A 14,074-nucleotide genomic window follows, 5' to 3' on the forward strand; every position below is an offset into this window, starting at 1 on the left:
AGACTATAATCCCATTAACACAGTTTTGTAATTATTGTTGTATGCACGCACCTTTTAAATTAGAAGAAGAAAAGAGTAAAACTATATATTTTATACTGTCCTTAAATGTATCTATGTAGTTACCTTTGTCAGCACTCTTTATTTATATGGATTCAAGTTACATGTTCTTGCTTACTAATGTTCTTACTAATGTTCTTTCTTTTCAGCTTGAAGGACTCCCTTTAGTATTTCTTGTAGTGCATACCTACTGGTAACAAATTCTCTTTATCTTTGTTTATCTGGAAATATATATTTCATTTTTGAAGGATAAATCTGCTGGATATAGAATTCTTGATTGGCCAGTCTTTTTCTTTCAACATTTTAAATATGCCATCATACTGTCTTCTGGTTTCCTTTGTTCTGATGAAAAGTAAGGAATTCCTTGTATGTGATAAGCCACTTTTCTCTTGTGGCTTTCAAGGTTTTCTCTTTTTCTTTGGCTTTCATCAATGTGACTGTGATGTGCCTAGGTGTGGATCTCTTTGTGTTTCTTATGAAGGTCATTGACTTTCTTGGATATATAGATTAATGTTTATGATAAAATTTGGAAGATTTCAGCTATTATTTATTCAAATATTTTTCCGCATTATTCTCTTTCTTCCCTCCTTCAGGGATTCCCATTATATATAGGTTGGTATAAGCTGGTGTCCCCCAGGTCCATTAGGCTCTATTCATCTTTCTTCATTCTTTTCTCTTTCTGCCTCTCAGAATAGATAATCTCAATTGACCTGAGTTCAAACTCACCAATTTTTTCTTCTGCCAACTCAAATCTGCTGTTGAGTCCCTCTGGTGAATTTTTCATTTCAGTTAGTGTATTTTTCAACTCTAGAATTTGTATTTGGTTCTTTCTTCATCATTTATATGTCTTTATTGATATTTCCTATCTGGTAAGAAATCATTCTCCTACGTTTCTAATTCTTTAGACATGGTTTTCTTTACTCCTCTGAATATATTTCTAATACCTGATTTAAAGTCTTTTTCTAGTAAGTCCACTGTCTGGGTTTCCTCAGGGACAGTTTCTAATAACTGTGCTGTTTCCTGTATATGTGCCACACTTTCCTGTTTCTTTGCATGTCTAATAATTTTTTTTAAATCAGACATTTAAGGTAACATACTGTAACAATTCTAGTATTAGATTACACTCCCCCCAAGGTTTATTATTGCCATGTTTTTGTTGTTGTTGTTGGGGAATTATTGTTGTTATTGTTGCAACTCATTTGTTTAGTGACTTTCCTGGGTTAATTCTGTAGACTTTGTATTCCCTGTGTTCTGGGGCCACTAAGTTCTCAGGGAGGTTTGTTTTTTAAGTTTTTGTTTTTATTTTTAAGCTCGGTTTCCTAGAGATCACACCTGGGTTCATGGTCAGCCAAAGATCAGTCAGGAGATTTCCTTAAATGCCTTGAACAAGTAAGTTTTCCACTCTTTACCAGGGAAACCTGTGTATGAAAACATGCCTTCAAACTTCAGGCAGTTTACAAGTCAGCCTTAGCTTTTACTTTTTGCTTGCCAGGATCAGATAACTGAGTGACTAGGGCCTTGTCATTTTCCAGGCTTTCTTGGATATATGCACAGGTTTTTAAATCCCCAGGACAACATTGAACCTTTTCAAACTTCCCAATAATTATTTAGTTTAAAAGATTTTCCTTTAAAACTTTTGACCAGACTCATACTTGCCCTAACTGAAATCACAGCCTTAGGCAGCTGCAACATCACCAACAAAGCTGTGCTGAGAGTGAAATCAAATAGCCACAATACCTTAAAAATGGAGATTTTCCAGGGAGCTTCCAGTTTGGTCAAAATACTGACTGTTTTCTGGGCATGGGGCTTTTAAGGGAGTTCCAAAATTGGTCAGTCCTCTCCTTTGACTGTCAGGCTGCGAGCTTTTCATGGTTACCAGTTCCACACAATTTTAATTAAAATAGCTCATAGTAGACTATAATTTTTCTTCTAAGTAGAGCTTTTAGTCACATACTAAAACATTTGAAAGGCAATGCTGTCATTATTCATTTATAAATAGTTTGCATATTTCTGTTTGATTTCATCTTTAACTCAAGAGTTACTTATTTTTTTAACTTTCAGGTATATTTTGTTTCTTCTTTGTATTTTCATTTTTTGTTTCAGAATGTTGAAGATATTTCTCAACAGTTTTCTCACATCCAATATTGTCCATGAGAAGTCTAGTGTAGCTCTTAATCTCATTTCTTTGTAGCCAATCTGTTTTGTTCCCTCTAGAATATATTAGGACAATCTTAGCCCTTCACATTCTAAAAATGTCACCACAATATTGGTATCAGATAATATTGTAGCAGGAAATAGATGGCACACTCAAAAGAATAAGGGAAGAGAGTTTAATGAAAGGTCAATTTACAAGGGTATGAACTAGTTTAAGGGAAACAACAAGGGGTGGTGTAGCTCCCAGAGAACAGAAATAGCAAGAAAGCATTATCAACTGTAGGTCTAAAGAAGCAAGGGGAAGAGAACAACTTTTGAAACTAGTGAGAGCTGTAGCTGTGTGAGAGAGACTTCCTGTCAGGAGCTGTAGCATAATAAACCATTGCTGAACCATGGCTCACCTGGGAGGAGGCTAGGGAAATAAGCATCCTGATTTCCTCCTGCCCTTCAATCTCTTGCCACTACCTCTAACTGGCCAAACCCAAAAAGAAGCCAGAAAGCAAGATAGCCCTGATGATGAAGTCAATAGTAGTCAGCCTCCAGGTGTATAGAACAAGGTGGAAAAGGGTAATCTGATGTATAAAATGTAGGTCGTTTTTCATTCACCCCAGCCAGCACTCTGGCACCTTTCAATCTGTACACTTTTTCTTTCTTCAGCTAAGAAAATTTTTCCTTTGTTATTTCTTTGAATAGTTTATTGTCTCCTGGAAATTGTATTAGATGATTATTTGAACTTATGGATCTATTATTCCTATCTCTTAATTTTTCTTTTACATTTTCTATTTCTCTGTCTTTTGGGGCTGCATTCTAGTAAAATTTTTTGGCCCCATCTTCCAGCCCACCAATTAACTATTCACCTATGCCTATTCTGCTATAAAGTACATTGACTGAGTTTTCAATATTTTTATAACCATTTTCTTCAATCTCCAAAGTCTCTAATTTTCTTTTTCGTAAAAACCTATTGATGATTTATAAATGCAATATCCTTCCTTAACCCTCTGAGAATATTAATTATTTTTAAGTCTTATTCTGTTTGCTCTAGTATCTGCTTCTTTGGATTTAATTCTGTTTGTTGAGGTCGATGTCTGGCTTTCATAATGTTGATTTACCTCAAATGTTTGGTGTTTCTTCACTGTGTGCTCATCTTCCCATGAAATATGTATCTGTTTACAGCACTCTGCCTTCAGTGATTATGAGAGATGTGTGGGAAATTCTGCCAGGCAGGATGTATCAGAGACTGAAATAAGACAAAAATGACCACTATCACTGTTAGTATTGTTGTGGGAGTTCTAGCTAATGCAATAGACAAGAAAAATGAATGAGGTATAAAATAAGGGAAAGAAAAATACACATTATTATTTGCAGAAGATATAATTGTCCATTTAGCACACCTAAATGAAATAGTTCAGACAAGTTCAGGATCAGGGTGAAGGTAAAGAGACAATTACATTTCTATGGCCTGGGGTTTTCTTTCCAGGAAGGATGGAATCAACATATTCCTTGTCTCTCCCACTGAATGCAGCTATAAAACCTGTACAGCAGGGGTCCCCAACCCCAGGCCACAGACCGGAACTGGTCCGTGGCGTATTAGGAACCGGGCCACACAGGAGGAGGTGAGCGGCGGGTGAGCAAGCGAAGCTTCACCTGTATTTACAGCCTCTCCCCATCGCTCGCATTGCCGCCTGAGCTCTGCCTCCTGTCAGATCAGCGGCAGCATTAGATTCCTATAGGAGTGCAAGCCCTACTGTGAATTGCGCATGCGAGGGATCTAGGTTACGTGCTCCTTATGAGAATCTAATGCCTGATGATCTGAGGTGGAGCTGAGGCGGTGATGCTAGTGCTGGGGAGTGGCTACAAATACAGATTATCATAGCAGACAGGTTTGACTACACAGAGACCAAAATAAATCGATTGCTTGCAGACATATCAAAACCCTATCAGTGAGTGGCAAGTGACAATTAAGCTACATCTGGTGGCAGGCTTTATAGTGGCAATTGAGGTGATGTACTTCAATTGTACAGCTGCATCTGCTGGCAGGCTTTAAGTCAGAATCTGACACTTATTTTAGTCCATGTGTAGCCTGCCCATTATTTTATTTACCACTTCCATCCGCACCTCTTTCCTGCCCTGCACACTTGTCTCAGTCACAGTTTTGGTAAGCCCACAAGCTAACCTTAGCCAAAATGAGTAAAAAACACACATCGCTGGAGAGCGTCTTTGAAAAGGGGGAAAGACCAAATGATGAGAGAGCAGAAGACTCTAAGACTGCCAACAAAAAGAAAACTGCATTTAAAAGGAAATACCAAGAGTCCTACTTAAATTATGGTTCATTGCAACAGGTGATTCACATTCTCCAAGCTCGCTTTGTATAATATGTGGTGACCAGCTAACCAACAAAGCCATGAAAACTTCAAAACTGCTTTGCCACATGGAGACCAAGCACCCTGCATTAAAAGACAAGTCTTTGGAGTTTTCCAAAGAAAAAAGGTGAACATGAAGAACAGAAGCAATTATTGAAGGCCACCACTTCATCAAATGTGTCTGCACTGAGAGCATCATTCTTAGCGGCTAACCACATTGCTAAAGCTAAGACGCCCTTTACTATTGGTGAAGAGTTGATCCTGCCTGCTGCTAAGGACATCTGTCGTGAACTTTTAGGAGAGGCTACAGTTCAACAGGTGGCACGTGTTCCTCTTCCGGATAGCACCATAACTAGACGAACTGATGAAATAGCAGAGGATATTGAGGCACAATTTTTAGAGAGGATTAATGAGTCACCGTGATATGCAATCTAAGTTGATGAGTCTATCGATGTTGACAACAAGGCAACAATGCTTGTTTCTGTGAGATATATTTTTCAAGAGGATGTGCATTAGGATATGTTATGTGCACTTTTGTTGCCAACCAACACCACAGTTGCAGAAATATTTAAGTCTTTGAATGATTACATATGAGGAAAACTGAATTGGTCATTTTGTGTCAGTATATGCACGGATGGAGTGGCTGCCACGACTGGACGGCTTTCTGGTTTCAGTACTCAGGTCAAAGAGGTCACTTATGAATGTGAGTCTATGCACTGTGTCATCCATAGAGAAATGCTGGCTAGCCAAAAAATGTCACCTGAACTTAGCAACGTTTTGTAGGATGTGATTAAAATTATCAACCACATTAAAGTACGTGCCCTTAACTCATGTCTGTTCGCGCAGCTCTGTGAGGAGATGGACGCAGAGCACACACGTCTTCTCTTTTTTTTTTTTTTAAACATCATGTGCGTGGTTTTTTTTGTTTTATTTATTTATTTATTTAGTTAGTTAGTTAGTTAGTTAGTTAGTTAGTTTTGGCTGTGTTGGGTCTTCGTTTCTGTGCGAGGGCTTTCTCTAGTTGTGGCAAGTGAGGGCCACTCTTCATCGTGGTGCGCTAGCCTCTCACTATCGCGGCCTCTCTTGTTGTGGAGCACAGGCTCCAGACGCGCAGGCTCAGTAGTTGTGGCTCACGGGCCTAGTTGCTCCGTGGCATGTGGGATCTTCCCAGACCAGGGCTCGAACCCGTGTCCCCTGCATTGGCAGGCAGATTCTCAACCACTGCGCCACCAGGGAAGCCCCATCTTCTCTTATACACAGAAGTGAGATGGCTTTCTAAAGGCAGATCACTTGCCAGAGATTTTGAGTTATGAGAGCCACTCCAGAGATTTCTTTTAGAAGAACAGTCACCACTGGCAGCACATTTCAGTGACACAGAATGGGTCTCAAAACTTGCATGCTTGTGTGACATAATCAACCTGCTCAATGAACTCAATCTGTCACTTCAGAGGAGAATGACAACTGTGTTCAAGTCGGCAGGTAAGTGGCTGCATTCAAAGCCAAACTGGAATTATGGGGGTGATGAGTGAACAATGGGGTTTTTGACATGTTTCAAACATTCGCAGAGATTTTGAAAGAGACTGAGCCAGGGCCTTCTTTCTCCCACCTGGTGCATGATCACCTATCTAAAAAGAGTTTGAGCATTACTTCCCAACCACAAAAGACCCCCGAACTGGGAAGGAATGGATCTGCGACCCATTTGTGAATAAGCCAGGTGAATCAACTTTGTCCATGCTAGAAGACGATCAACTGCTTGAGATCACAAATGATGGTGTCCTTAAAAGTGTGTTTGAGACAACTTCAAATCCGCATATGTTCTGGATTAAAGTCAAGGCGGAATATCCTGAGATTGCCACAAAAGCACTGAAAAGCCTGCTTCCATTTCCAACATCCTGTCTTTGTAAAGCAGGGTTTTCTGCAGAGACAGCAACCAAAGTGAGATTACGGGGTAGACTGGACATAAGCAAAACACTTCAGGTGTCACTGTCTCCCATCACCCCCAGATGGGACCATCTAGTTGCAGGAAAACAAGCTCAGGGCTCCCACTGATTCTGCATTATGGTGAGTTGTATAATTATTTCATTATATATTACAATGTAATAATAATAGAAATAAAGTGCACAATAAATGTAATGCACTTGAATCATCCCGAAACCATCACCCCGCCCCCGGTCCGTGGAAAAATTGTCTTCCACGAAACAGGTCCCTGGTGCCAAAAAGGTTGGGGACCACTGCTGTACAGAACACATGGAACAACTATTTAAAAGCTGAAAAATAGGGACTTCCCTCCTGGTCAGGTGGTTAAGACTCCATGTTTCCATTGCTGGGGGCACAGGTTCAATCCCTGGTCAGGGAGCTAAGATCCTGCATGCTGCACAGTGTGGCCAAAAACCAAAACAAAATGAAAAAACCCTGAAAAGTAAATAGCATGTGAATTGGGGGAACAAGACTAGAATTCAAAGTGTCACTGAGGTGGTGATAAGCTTACCACTTTTTTTTCCTTTGCTATCCTCCAGCCTGGACTCAAGGTAGCCCAAAACTCAGAAGTCGGTTTCAGTGCAGACAGAGAGATCTCCAGGAAAGGCCATTCATTTCAAGCTTCAGGATTAAGAAAGGGGTCTCCTGGAAGCCACAGTGATGGCAGTGGAGTTTAGCAGGACTTTCCTCTCTGATCAAAGGGGCTGTGATCCCAAGAGGGTGGAGTGAACCCACATTGCTTTTATTTTCTCTCTCTGTCATTGGGCTCCTGATATAGACACAATCATAGGAAATGCATGGCAGAATAGCATAAAAAAAACCCTACTTTTCTGGCTGGAGGACCAAGAAGGGGGACCCCCTAACTGGAAAGTACTGGGGAACTTGCAGAAAGGGGGGAGCTCAGGAAAGTGGCTCCATAAAATTGTCCAGGAACTCCTGGGTGTGAATCTGATCTTTAATGACATACCAAAGATATATCACACAAACATTAATAAATAGAAACCAGGAGTGGCTATATTAATATCAGAAAAAGTGGACTTCAGAGCAAATAAAATTACAAATAAAAACAGGGACATTACATAATGACTAAAGGGGCAACTCACCAAGAATATACAATCCTAAATGTGTATGCAGCTAACAACAGAGCCTCAAAATATATGAAATAAAAACTGATATTGTAAAAGACTGAAGGAAAAATAGACAAATCCACAATTACAGGTCAAGACTTTAACACTCTTCTATCATTAATTGATAAAACTAGTAGACAGAAAATCAGCAAGGATATAAAACTGAACCCTAACAACCGACTACATCTAACTGATTTTAATAAAGCACTCCACTCAACAACAGCATAACAAACTTTCTTTTCAAGTGAACATGGATTATTCACAAAGATATACCATATACTGGGGCATAAAATAAAACTTATAAGAGACTTTACTTCAGAAACCATGGAAGCAAGAAGAGATATCGTGAAATATTTAAAGCATTGAAAGAAAAAGGCCTACTAACAGGGAATTCTATATTCAGCAAAATTTTCCTTCAACAGTGAAGAAGAAATAAAGACTTTCTCAGACAAACAAAAGCCAAGGAAATTTGTCACCTGTAGACCTGCCTTGCAAGAAATGTTAAAAGAAGTTCTTCAGAGAGAAGGCAAATGATATAGGTCAGAAACTAGTACCTATATGAAGAAAGAAAGAGTGCTAGAGTGTAATAATTATGGTAAAATAAAATATTTTATTTTTCTTCTTTTTTTAGATTGAAGTATAGTTGGTGTACAATATGATATAAGTTACAGATGTACAATGTACAGATGTATAGTGATTCACAATTTTTAAAGGTTATACTCCATTTATAGTTATTATAAAATATTGGCTATATTTCCTGTGCTGTACAATATATCCTTGTAGCTTATTTTGTACATAATAGTTTGCACCTTTTAATCCCCTACCACTATATTGCCCCTCCTCCCTTCCCTTTCCCCACTGGTAACCACTAGTTTGTTCTCTATATATGTGAGTCTGCTTCTTTTTTGTTATATTCACTAGTTTGTTGTATTTTTTAGATTTGCCTTATAAGTAATATCATGCAGTATTTATCTTTCTCTGTCTGACTTATTTCACTTAGCATAATGCTCTTCAAGTCCATTCATGTTGCTGCAAATGGCAAATTTTCATTCTTTTTTATAGCTGAGTAGTATTCCATTGTATATATATATACAACATCTTCTTTATCCATTCCTCTGTTGATGGACATTTAGGTTGCTTCCATATCTTGGCTATTGCAAATAATGCTGATATGAACATTGGGATGCATGTGTCTTTTCGAATTAGTGTTTTTGTTTTTTTTCAGATATATACCCAGGAGTAGAATTGCCAGGTCATATGGTAGTTCCACTTTTATTTTCTGAGAAACCTCCATGTTTTTTTCCACAGTGACTGCACCAATTTTTCTTCTTAATTGACTTAATAGAAAACTGTTTCTTCAAAATAATAATAGCAACAGACATACAGACCAATGAAACAGAATAGAGAGCCCAGAAATAAATCCATGTAAATATGGTCAACTGACCTTTGACAAGGGTTCTGAGAACACACAATGGGGAAAGGATTGTCTTCAACAAATTGTGTTGGGAAAATTGGACATCTATATGCAAAAGAATGAAATTGGGCCCTTATCTTATACCATACAAAAAAATCAAATCAAAATAGATTAAAAGCTTAAACTTAAGACCTGAAACTGTAAAACCCTAGAAGAAAACATATGGGAATGAGTCTTGGCAATGATTTCATGGATATGATACCAAAAGCACAGGCAACAAAAGTAAAAATAAACAAGTGGATTACATCAAGCTAAAAAGTTTCTGCATATCAAAGGAAACCATCAAGAAAATGAAAAGGCAACCTATGGAATGGAAAAAATATTTGCAAACCATATACCTGATAAGAGGCTAACCTCCAAAATATATAAGGAACTCCTACAACTCAATAACAAAGAAACAAAACAAAGCAAAACCTAGTAACACAATTAAAAAATGGGCTAAGGACTTGAACAGACATTTCCCAAAGAAGATGCAAATCGCTAACAGATATATTTTTAAATGCTCAAAATCACTAATAATCAGGGAAATGCAAATCAAAACCACAATGAGATATCACCTCATACCTGTCACGATGGCTATTATCAAAAAACAAAAGACAAGTGTTGGCAAGAATATGGAGAAATTGGAACTCTTGCACACAGTTCCTACACTGGTAGGAATGTAAAATGGTGTGGTCACTATGGAAAACAATATGGACGCTCCTCAAAATTTTAAAAACAGAACTACCACTTCTGGTATTTATCCAAAAGAATTAAAATTAGTATCTTGCAGAGATATTAGCACTCCCATGATTATTGCAAGACTATTCACAATAGCCAAGATGTGGAAACAACCTAAACGTCCATTGACAGATGAATGAATAAAGAAAATGTAGTATATACATACAATGGAATACTATTTGGACTTAAAAAAAGAAAGAAATTCTGCAATATATATCATGGATGAACTTTGAAGATATTATGTTAAGTAAAATAAGCCAGTCACAGAAGGACAAATACTGCAAGATTCCACTTATGTGAGGTATCTAAAATAGTCAAATTCATAGAATCAAAAAGTGGAATGGCGGTTACCAGAGGCTGCAGGGAAAGAGAAAATGGGGAGTTACTAATCAATAGGCATAAAGTTTCAGTTAAGCAATATGAATAAGCTCTAGAGATCTGCTGAACAACATTGTAACTGTGGTCAACAATAATGTATTGTACTCTTAGAAATTTGTTAAGAGGATAAATCTCATGTTAAGTGCTCTTACCACAATAAACTAAACTAAACTAAAATAATAATAGCAACAATATATTGGTTGATTATAGCTTATGGATAAGTAAAATGAATGACAGCAAGGATATAAGGGATGAAAAGGAGAATTTGGGAATGCTGTGTTACAGGGTAACTGCACTACCTGTGAAGCATTATAGTGTTATTTGAAAGTAACTTAGATTAGCTGTAAATATATATTGCAAACCTTAGAGCAGTCACTAATTTTTTAAAAATTAAGTACAGTTGACCCTTGAACAGCATGGGTTTGAACTGCATGGGTCCACTTATACATGGATGTTTTAAAATAAATACATACTACAGTACTACATGACCCATGGTTGGTTAAATTCATATATGTGGAACCATGGATATGGAGGGCCAACTGTAAAGTTATACTCGGATTTTCAACTGTGCAGAGGATTAGCACCCTTAACCACGGAATTTTCCACTGTATAATTGGTGTACTAAGAGAAGAAAGAAAATGGAATCATATAAAGTGCTAAGTTAAAATGAGAGAAGGCAAAGAAAGAGGGGATAAAAAGAACAAGTGCAATGAATAAAAAACAGTTATAAATATGGTAGATATTAATTCAACTATATAATTAATCACTTTCAATGTAAATGGTCTAAATATACCAATTAAAAAGCAAAGACTGGCAGAGTGGATAAAAAACTAAACCAAACTATATTTTTTCTACAAGAAACCCACTCTAAATATTTACACACTGATCGATTAAAAGTAGACGGATGGAGAAGAAAATACCATGCTAACACTAATCGAAAGAAATTTGGAATAGCTTATTTATTTCAGACAAAGAAGACTTGAGAGTAAGGAAAATTATCAGGGAGAAAGAGCTGTATTACATAATAATAAAGGGATCAATTCTCCAAGAATATATAAGAATCCTTAATGTGTATGCACCTAGCAGCAGAGTGTCAAAATATGTGAAGTGAAAACAGAACTGGAAGGAAAAATAGAGGAATCCACTATTATAGTTTCAGACTTCAACAGAACTCTTTTAGTAATAGATAGATCAAGCAGGCAGAAAATCAGTAAGGATATAGTTGAACTAAACAGCACCACCAATCAACTGGATATAATTGACATCTATGGAATACTTCATCCAACAACAGCAGAATACACATTCTTCTCAAGCTCACATGGAACATTCATCAAGATAGATCACATTATGGGCCATAAAATGCATCTTAATATATCTAAGCTAGCAGAGATCATACAAAGTATGCTCTCAAATCACAAAGGAATTAAACTAGCAGAGAACAGAAAGATAGCTGGAAAATTCCAAAATATTTAGAGATTGAACAACATATTTCTAAAGAAGTCTCAAGAGGAATTTTAAAATATTTTTAACTAAATGAATATGAAAATACAACTTATCAAAATTTGTGGGATGCAGCAAAATCACTTAGAATGAAATCTTTAGCATTGAATGCACACATTAGAAAAGAAGAAAGATTTAAAATCAATAACCTAAGCTTGCAGCTTTGGCCAATTGATGTTTGACAAGCATGCAAAGGCAGTTCAGTGTAGGAAGGATCTTTTCAACAAGTGGTGCTGAAACAATTGCATATCCCATGTTCAGTAAAAGAATCTTGACCTAAATCTCACACCTTATAGAAAAATTAATTCAAAATGGATCATAGACCTAAATGCAAAAGTTAAATTATAAAACTTTTAGAAGAAAACATAGGAGAAAATCTTTGTGACCTGGGGTTAAACAAAGGGTTTTTAGACATGGCACCAAACTATGATCCTTAAAGGAGAAAGTTGATGTTAGATTTCATCAAAATTAAAAATTTTTGCTCTACGAAAACACTGTGAAAAGAATGAAAAGACAAGCTTGCAAAAAATATTTGCAAACTGCATATACAACAAATCTCTCATATCTAGAATATATAACAAACAGTAAGAAAAAAACCCAATCAAAAAATCTTTGAAAGAGAATCTGAAAAAGAATATATATACATGTATATTGTATAACTGAATCACTTTGCTGTACACCTGAAACTAACACAACATTGTAAATCAGCTACACTTCAATTAAAGAAATAAAATTTTAAAAATCTTTAAAAGACTATCCAAAGAGGATATATGAAAGGTAAATTAGCACACAAAAAACAGTCAACAACTTTAGAGAAAAGTAAATTAAAAACATGATGAAAAGCAAATTAAAAACATACACTTAGGGCTTCCCTGGTGGCGCAGTGGTTGAGAATCTGCCTGCCAATGCAGCGGACACGGGTTCGAGCCCTGGTCTGGGAAGATCCCACATGCCGCAGAGCAACTAGGCCCATGAGCCACAACTACTGAGCCTGCGCGTCTGGAGCCTGTGCTCCACAACAAGAGAGGCCGCGACAGTGAAAGGCCCACGCACTGAGATGAAGAGTGGCCCCTGCTCTTTCTCTGCAACTGGAGAAAGCCCTTGCACAGAAACAAGGACCCAACACAGCCAAAAATTAATTAATTAATTAATTAATTAATTACTTTTAAAAAACATACACCTATTAGAATGGCTAAAATTTCAACATGTAATCATTTAATTAAAAACAATACCAAGTACTGGCAAGGATGTGGAGAGATGAACATATATTACTGATGGGAATGCAAAATGGTGCAGTCACTCTGAAAAACAGTGTGGCAGTTTCTTACAAAGTTAAATATATGCTTTCCATATAACCCAGTATCAGTCTGTTTGGGATGCTATAACAAAAATACCATAGACTGGGTGGTTTAAACAACAAATATTTATTTCTCATAGTCTGGAGGCTTGGGAAGTCCAAGAACAAGGCGCCAGCAGATACAACGTCTGGTGAGGGCCCGCTTTCTGATACATAGCTATCTTCTTGCTGTGTCCTCGCATAGCTAAAGGGGCAAGGGAGCTCTCTAAGGTCTCTTTCAGAAAGGCACGAATCCCATTATGAGGGTTCCTCCCTCTTGGTCTAATCACCTCCGAAAAGTCCCACTTCCAAATACCATCACATTGGGGATTAGGTTTCAACATATGAATTTGGGAGGACACAAATATTCAGTTTATAACACCCAGTAGCGCCACTCCTGAATATTTTCCCTAGAGAATTGAAAACATACATCCATTCAAAAATCTGTATAGGAATGTTCATAGCAGCATTATTCATAATAGCCAGAAAGTGGAAACAACCCAAATGTCCTTCACTAGGTGAATGGTTAAATTTTGGTTCATCCATACCATGAAATACTACTCAGCAATAAAATGTAACAAAATATGAGTACCCGATTAATACATTAGATGTAGTTATGCTAGCGAAAGAAACCAGTCTCAAAAGGTTAAATACTGCATGATCCACTTATATGACATTTTTGAGAAGACAAACTATGTTGATGGAGAATAGATTAGCACTTGTCAGTACAAAAGGACAACGTGAGGGAATTTTTTTGGAGGGTAGAACTGATCTGGTTCCTGATTGGAGTGGTGGTCACACAAATCCATGTATGTGTTAAAATTCATAGAACTGTACACAAAAAAATCTATTTTACTGTATGTTATGTTTTTAATTAATAAACTTAATTTTTTAGAGTAGTTTTAGGATAAGAGCAAAATTGACTGGAAAGTACAGAGACTTCAGATATATCCCAACATACACACAACCTCCCCCACTATCAGCATCCCAT

The 14,074-nt window shown here is 37.1% G+C and overlaps 1 long non-coding RNA gene across 1 annotated transcript in view; it reads right to left on the reverse strand.

Annotated features, from left to right (window-relative positions):
• Window positions 1–3,260: 3,260 nt before the first annotated feature.
• LOC309652361 overlaps window positions 3,261–14,074 on the reverse strand; it is a 93,620-nt gene continuing 82,806 nt past the window's right edge. The window contains exon 2 of the long non-coding RNA XR_014258686.1: window positions 3,261–5,455. This is a non-coding gene — a long non-coding RNA (uncharacterized lncRNA). The remainder of the gene's footprint in view (window positions 5,456–14,074) is intronic.

Source organism: Balaenoptera physalus (genome assembly GCF_965194825.1).
Source record: "Balaenoptera physalus genome assembly, chromosome: X".
Lineage (NCBI taxonomy): Eukaryota > Metazoa > Chordata > Mammalia > Artiodactyla > Balaenopteridae > Balaenoptera > Balaenoptera physalus.